The sequence below is a fragment of the Helianthus annuus genome, chromosome 9 (genome assembly GCF_002127325.2).
Source record: "Helianthus annuus cultivar XRQ/B chromosome 9, HanXRQr2.0-SUNRISE, whole genome shotgun sequence".
In the NCBI taxonomy this organism is placed as follows: Eukaryota; Viridiplantae; Streptophyta; class Magnoliopsida; order Asterales; family Asteraceae; genus Helianthus; species Helianthus annuus.
In genome coordinates, this window is record NC_035441.2 from 148015088 (window position 1) to 148023279 (window position 8192).

The following is an 8192-nucleotide window of genomic DNA, read 5'->3' on the forward strand; positions in this document are numbered from 1 at the left end:
AAAGATCAGGTAATATTTCTTCCAAAAACGAAATGCCTCAAAATGGCATTCTCGTCTGTGAAATCTTTGATGTGTGGGGACTCGATTTCATGGGACCTTTCCCACCTTCAAAGGGAAACAAATATATACTTGTGGCAGTCGATTACTTGTCTAAATGGGCAGAGGCCGAGGCTCTTCCAACAAATGATGGGAGAGTGGTGGTAAAATTTCTGAAAAAGCTGTTCTCTCGTTTCGGGACACCAAAGGCGTTGATAAGTGATAGAGGTACCCATTTTTGCAAACATCAACTCGAAAAAATATTAACAAGGTATGGGGTCTATCACCGGGTCTCAACAGCATATCATCCTCAAACAAATGGGCAAGCCGAAGTGACTAATCGAGGTTTAAAACGAATACTTGAAAAAACCGTAGGAATAAATAAAAAAAGAATGGGCCGATAAATTAGACGACGCTTTATGGGCTTTTCGAACTGCTTATAAAACCACTATAGGCACAACCCCATATAAACTCGTCTATGGAAAAAGTTGTCATTTGCCAGTAGAAATAGCTCACAAAGCCTACTGGGCAATAAAAAACGTAAACTTAGATTTGGAAAATGCCGGTAAAAATCGATTTTGTCAAATAAACGAATTAGATGAACTTAGGAATTATGCATATTCTAATTCCGAAATTTATAAGGAAAGAATGAAAAATTTGCATGATAAATATATTAAATCTAATGAATTTCGGGTTGGAGACCAAGTTCTATTGTTTAATTCACGACTTCGATTATTTCCTGGTAAGTTAAAATCTAGGTGGTCAGGACCTTTTTCCGTCACCCATGTTTTTCCACACGGTGCAGTAGAAATTAAAACTCGAAATGGGACACCATTTAAAGTCAATGGCCAACGGCTGAAACTCTATCGAGGATCCATTGAGGATGAGGAAGAGGAGATCTCACTTCAAACGGTTAACGAATAAACTCGTACCCGACATGTTACAGGTAAGTGTACGTTTAAAAACCGGTAAATCATTTTTCGGAAATAAGGGGCATGCACACGAGCACATAAAAAAAAAAAAATTTCAAAAACTTCGCCCGGCACGGGGCCGTGTCCGCTGGACACGGGGCCGTGTCGAGGCGACTGTCGGGATAAAACCCTCTTTTCTTATCATTTACACCATTCCACACGCCCCGTTTAGCCGAAAACTCTCTGGTTCGAGGCGATTTTCTGCAGTTTTTCTACGTCACCACCGAATCTAACAACGTCAAGGTATGATTCTATCTTCATTAGTAGTTAGATTAGTTACTTGCATGTAGTTAAAACATCAAAAATTTGGGAAAAATCTAGGGTTCATCATGTTCATCCGGATCGAACTCAAAATTTTTGATGAAATTTGTTAGTAGTAGTTTAGACTAGTGTAGTAGAAGGTAACTAGCCAAGTATTGTTGATAGATTTGTCCGATTTCTAAATGAAACCCCAAACCCTTGTTCTTGAACCGAAAAACACGAAATTGAAAGGGTAAACGGTTTGTTTTGGAAAAAATGACACTTAGGGTTTCATTTTCGGGGGAAACCGCTACTATTGGGCTAAAAATTTTCAGGTTTTCGAAACCGGGACGAAAAATGAAATTTTTGGGTTACAGACGCCTGGACACGGGGCCGTGTCCGCTGAACACGGGGCCGTGTCCAGCCCACTGTTTGCAGTTTCACTCTGATTTTCCTTGTTTCGTACTAACTTTTTATGTATTCTTTTCAGATGTCGAAATTCACAAGGTTTGGCGAAAATGAACTGGATGCTAGGGCACGGTACGAGGTTCTACAAACACGACCGGAAGAGTACCCAAGGCGGGCGTGTACTGATTTGCTAACCATGGTGAACCAACTTGACCGCTTCAACAACATTGTGAGGGGTCCACTGCATGCCGCATTGACCACCCGACTACGGTCGGTCCATCAATGTACGATGGAGTTTTATAGCACCTTCATTTTCAACTCGAGATGCGAACCGTTTGATCACGAGGCGGTTGAATTTCGATGTGGAGGGACCACCTATAGAACCTCCATGGCGCAGTTTGGAGCCATCATTGGGCTATACAAGGATGAAGAAGCAGGGAATGAAGAGAATACCGGGGGATTGCGAGACTTGGATGCGACCGAACGCCAAGCCGCATGGGCTCAAATAGGTGAAGGAATCTACAACCCAAGCAGCACCAAAAGCACCAAACTGAGGGACCCGTTATACCGCTACATCCACAGGCTCCTCACGTACTTGCTGAACCAACACCATGACAGTAGTGGCGTTGTTGGGTTGAAAGATTTGGTTGTCCTTCACTGCATTCACAACCAGAAGCCCCTCGATGTTCCTTACTTCCTACTGCGAAACATGCACTTGAACCGCCTTGCCTCTGCTCCTACACCAATCTTCTTCGGGGGATGGGTGTACCGTCTTTTCAAGCACTTCACGAATATCCCAAGGTCCTTCGAAAGGAGTCCATGGTCAGGACGGGTCGATTATCATATTTGCCGAGCCATGAACTTGCTTTATGAAGCGGAGGACGGGACGGTGAGCTTTCAGAGGACGCAAGGCTACGCATGGAACCCGCAGGAGGCTCTAGTTCTTCACGCACCACCTCCACATTTTCAATACCCACCCCAAGGCGATCCGGGTCAATCCTCCTCTCAAGGAGGCGGTTTTCCTAATTTTCAAAGTTTACATGATCTTTTGCAGGAAAACCTTATGTGCACCAGGAACACCTACAACCTCGCCAACAACACATACCACCGGGTTGGAGCTATCGAGCGCAGCGTCAACGATATACAAGATGATATCGGTAGCATCCGGGAGTACATGGCGAGGCAAGGGGGCGGAGGTGATGGTAGTGATGAAGACATGGAGTAGGAGGCTTGGAGGAACAACGGGCTGGCTGGTGATGAGCCCACAGGTTTGAATGCCCTTCTTATCTATCAAACAATTCATGGCCTGCGTGCCATTTGTCGAACAATTTACTTTCCCGAACTACTTTTTATCTTTATTTTGTTTTTAGTTTATGTTTGGATAATGCTTGAAAATGGTAAATTAGGATGGTTTGTGCTTGGTTGGTTGGTATTGAATGATTAAACAGGTGCAATGCAAGGGTTCGAGTGCTAAACATTAGCACTTGCAGCCCCAGGATGGAGAAACCGGGAGAAAACCTATTTTTCGGGCTAACAGACTGTCCACACGGGGACGTGTCCAGCCGACACGCCCCCGTGTCCATCTCCCAGATCTGCTGTTTGGCTACTGACCTGCAATTTTTTGCCCGACACGTGGCCGTGTTCACCCGACACGCCCCCGTGTCCACCTTCTGTAAGTTATCGTTACTGGCAGTTCACCACGGGGCCGTGTCCGCTGAACACGGGGCCGTGTCTAGACTGCCAGTAACATAAACCTTTGCTTTTTAAGATACTTTTATACATTCTAATCAACCAAAAATATTATTTTTGGACACATTGAGGACAATGTGTAATTTAAGTGTGGGGGGGATGCTAAAACCTTGAAATTTTGCAAAATCCTAAACACAAGCCTTACACAAAACTCTATTGGAACCGCTAAACACCCCAAATGTTTTCAAAAACTTTTTCATTTTTTTTTATTTACTTGTCTTAGTTTAAGTTGGGAAGAACAAGTTCTAAAAAAGGTTATATTTTTACAAGTTTACAACCGATAGCGTCGGGATAAAAAAGGAACCAACATAAGAAAATTATGAAACGGCATAACAAGTCTAGTTTAAAATTCGATTATATATGCTTAGTCACATTAAAAACCCATTCCCACAAAAGTGAGTTTTGAGCCTTTATTGAGCATAAAAATACACATATTTAGATTAAATGCTCATTTTTCGTTTCTTGTGTGAATAACCGCTCGGTCCTTACAAATCTAGAACTTGCCACGACGATACATTCCCGGTCCTTACCAACTTAAACCCAAGTAAGTAAATGATGGAGGCATTAGGACTAACCATTTTTCTTTCAAAACCATTATTTTTCATTTTTTTTACCTACCCAAAATCCCCCTAGAAAACCCTTTTGAGCCTAAACCTTTCATTTCATTACCCCAAAAACCATTTTTTACCCACAAAAAAACCTTTTTCATTTTTTTTTTCACCCTTTATTTTAGTAACAAGCTCGGTTTTTCGTCAACTTACCCTTTCATGTGACATCAAAAAAAAATATATATATATATATATATATATACGATGAAGTCAAAAACAAACAAAAGCTACAAAAGCTTGTTTGGAGAAATACTTCAAAAATAAAAAGTCACTAAAAATTAGGTACTTCACGAAAACCGACGCTTGTTACGATTTTCGCCCTTTTTAACCACTAACCAACCACCCACCTTTAAACCCAAGCCTTCACCCAAAAAAAGTCCTCTTAATATTTACAAAGGTAAAAAGTTAAAAAGGAGGAGGATTGATTGCTTGGCAAGCCTATGGAAAGACGTAAGTTCCGTGCCGCTCTCGAGTGATTCACTAAAATATACACCTTCGGCCGAGTGTTGAGTGATCTCCCGTGAGGTATGTGAACTTGTATATAAATGGAATTTTAATAAGGCATGCTATGCCCAAATAAGTAATTTATCTTATGAAAAGTTCAAAATAAATCATAACGAATAGGATTGTAAATAAATAAAAATAAAGCCTATAAAAACCTTGGATTCCCGACACTCTAGGACAAGCTAAAAAACTTCTCTTCTACCTATTCCATTTGGGAGTGTAAGCCACATATAAAGAGTTTTGCTTGAGGACAAGCAAAAGTTCAAGTGTGGGGGTATTTGATGTGTGTAAAATGCAACATATAAAACACATCAATTAAGGCATAAAACTAACCCTTTTTAAGTACTAATGTTGGAAAAAGAGTGTTTTTGTCTTCCTTTTGTATTTTCAGGATGAAATGAGCTCAAAATCACAAAAGAAGCAAAAAGACCACTAATTCTACCATAAATACAAGAAAAGGAACAAAAGTAGACTGCCCGGACCCTCAACGGCACCTCCCAAAGCAAAAAGGAAGAAACAGAGTCTGAACACGCCCCGTGTCCAGCGAACACGGGGGCGTGCCCAGGAAGCAGCAGAAAAGACAAACCAGTAGAAGCTTCTATTGCCCACCACGGGGCCGTGTCCAGCGAACACGGGGGCGTGGTGAAAGTACAGCAGACGCATTAATTGTAATTCGCAATTACAATTAATGAGGAGAGAGAGTGTCAGGCGGGCACGGGGCCGTGTCCAGCGGACACGGGGCCGTGTCCAGCCTTCTGTTCAGCCTATAAATAGAGGAGCTTGGCTTCATTCTCTCTCATCCCTTGGCACACCACCTCTCTCACACCTCATCCACCACCCACCACCACCATAACACCATCATCCACCACCATCATCCATTGTCCATCGTAGAGTGTGTGAGTCGTCTCGGGATCCAAGATTGATCGTAAGAGTTCTTGACAATCAAGGCCATGTTTGCCTAAGTCTCTTACATCACTTGGTGAAGACAAGTGTTTAGTATAATACTTTTTATTTTTAATCTTTTGCACTTTTTATTTGGTTTTGTATTAATGACTTTAATAACTAGTTACTTATGTTGAAGGTGATCTTTCCTTATCGTTTGTCCGTGGTGTCTTGGCATTATTTTACTGTCTATATAAAATAAAAGATTTTCACCATTCATATCTCCACGGTCTATATGGAGGTATGTTGGCTACCTGGTCGGGGGTTAAGGGAACGGTTTGGTAAGGGTCTTGCCCTTGTTCAGCGTTTAGAGGTCCTGCTTGGGACCTGGGTCAAATTTAGTAGGATCTCCTTCAATGCCCATAGGTATTGGATGGCGGGGATCCAAACTCTTTGACCCCCTCATAAGTTAACTACTATTAATACTATAACCCGGCTATTTAGGACTGTATCCCTGCTGACTCAGACTACTTAGCCGAGGGTAACGTCACCGCCAGAAGCGGGGCCTACCACAATTTGCATTAATAACTTAATTCATTATCTTTCAATAATCCGACCCTTTAGGATTGTATCCTTGCTGACTCAAACTACTGGGTTGAGGGTAACGTCGCCTTCAAAAGAGGGGCCTACTACAATAACTAAGATAATCTCTTAAACAAGTGCAAAAGTGCGAAAATAATCAAAGGTTATACTAATACACGTGTCGGATCCAAGTGATTCATCTTGTCTATCTGTTTTATTTTATTTTTTTTATTTTCAGCATTTAGTTAGTTTTTATTTTTCTTAGTTTAAAATATTTTTCTAACCTTTTGATTTGATTAGACGTTGAGGATAAACCGGTATTAAAAGCTCTTGTGTCCTTGGACGACCTCGGTATCTTACCAACACTATACTACGTCCACGATGGGTGCACTTGCCCATATGTGTGTTTAGTGTTAGTGAGTATCGTGTTTTATAAATTTAAAACTTGGCTAAAAGTGTAAAAAGGGCTTAAATATACATCTAAAATATACTACACTTCACGCACATCAAGTTTTTGGCGCCGCTGCCGGGGACACAAGGATTTTAAGAAAGCTTAAAATCGACGGCCTAATCAGTTTTTCAAAACCTTTTTAAAACGCGCGCATTTTTCTGCATTTTAGTTTAGTTTTGCATTTACAGTAGCCTGAACACGGGGTCGTGCTCGCTGAACACGCCCCCGTGCTGCATATTTTTAGAGTAGATACCCAGATACAGAGTCTGAACACGGGGCCGTGCTCACTGAACACGCCCCCGTGCTCAACGTGACCAGTAACCTTAATTAAAACGCCCAGATACAGTCCCTGAACACGGGGCCGTGTCCAGCTTCTGTTTCCGTCTTATTTTTGTTTTCTGGTCCCGAGACTCAGTTGTGGTCTGTTGAGTGATTCTTATGGATCAATACTCAAGAGGTTACAACTACACCTATGATGAGGATGATTATAGGGGTAATTATTGTACTAGTTGTCGTAACGCACGCTCGGTTCAATATAATAACTCATATCAACCATCCAATTCATACAACCATTATGAGGAGCCCAGGTACGAGCCATCAACTTCATACACATCCTATGAAGACCAAAGGTATGAACCTACTCCCTCATACTCATATTTTGATGAACCAAGGTATGAGCCTTCATACTCATACTTTGAAGATTCAACATATGAGCCCACACCTTCATACACTTATTATGAGGAACCATGGCGTGAACAACCCACCTCATATGGGTACTATGAAGAACAAAGTTTCGACCCTTATCCATCATATACTTACAATGAAGAACAATGGTGTGAACCATCTACTTCATATGAGTACTATGAGGAGCCAAGGATCGAACAACCGGATTCAAGCTTTGAGGATCCAAATTCTTTCAATCTCACCGAAGTGACCAATAGGATATTAGAACACATTAAAACTATCGAACGTTGCATAAAAGAATCTCGCGCAAGGGAAGAGGAATCCCGCGCAAGAGAAGAACTAAAAAATGATAATAACGTAGAGATAGTTGAAAATGTAAAAATGGAAGAACAAGAAAGTGAAAAACCGACACATGAGTTAAACAACGAAAATGGTGAGTCCGATAACGTTAAAATTCAAGAAGAGTCTAATTTCGAAGAAATTAACCTCTTGTCACCTACTTTCGAAAACCATTGTTTAATAACCCCTCATGCTAAGTTTTTAAAAGAGTTAAACACTAGTGCTAAAATCAAAGACTTGGTAAGTGTTAAGTTAACTAATGATCAAACCTCGCTAATAAAAGAAGACCCTTTTGAAATTAACACTACACCGGTTCCATGTTTCTTTCAAAATTCATTTATTAGTAATATCACCATCGATAAGGATCTTTGCGTTAACATAATGCCTAACTATAGTTTTGAAAAGTTAAGTGTTAGTGATTTTACTCCACTTCAAATACCCATTTTTCTATCCAATCGGAAAGTAATAAAATCAATCGGTGTAGTTGAAGATGTTTTGGTTCAAACAAATCAAATGGTAATCCCAACCGACTTCGTCATCTTAGATGATGCCCCCTTAGTCTTGGGAAAACTTTTTGTACAAACTCATAGAGCTTTGAAAAACCGGAAATTCAACAATCTACCTCTTCAATTAGGGGCATTCAAAAGGAGCATAGATCTTGAGCGCTCAATGAAATATCCTTTTGGCAACAATGACCCCCTAATTGAAGATGAAGCTGAACCACCCGATACAACCAAC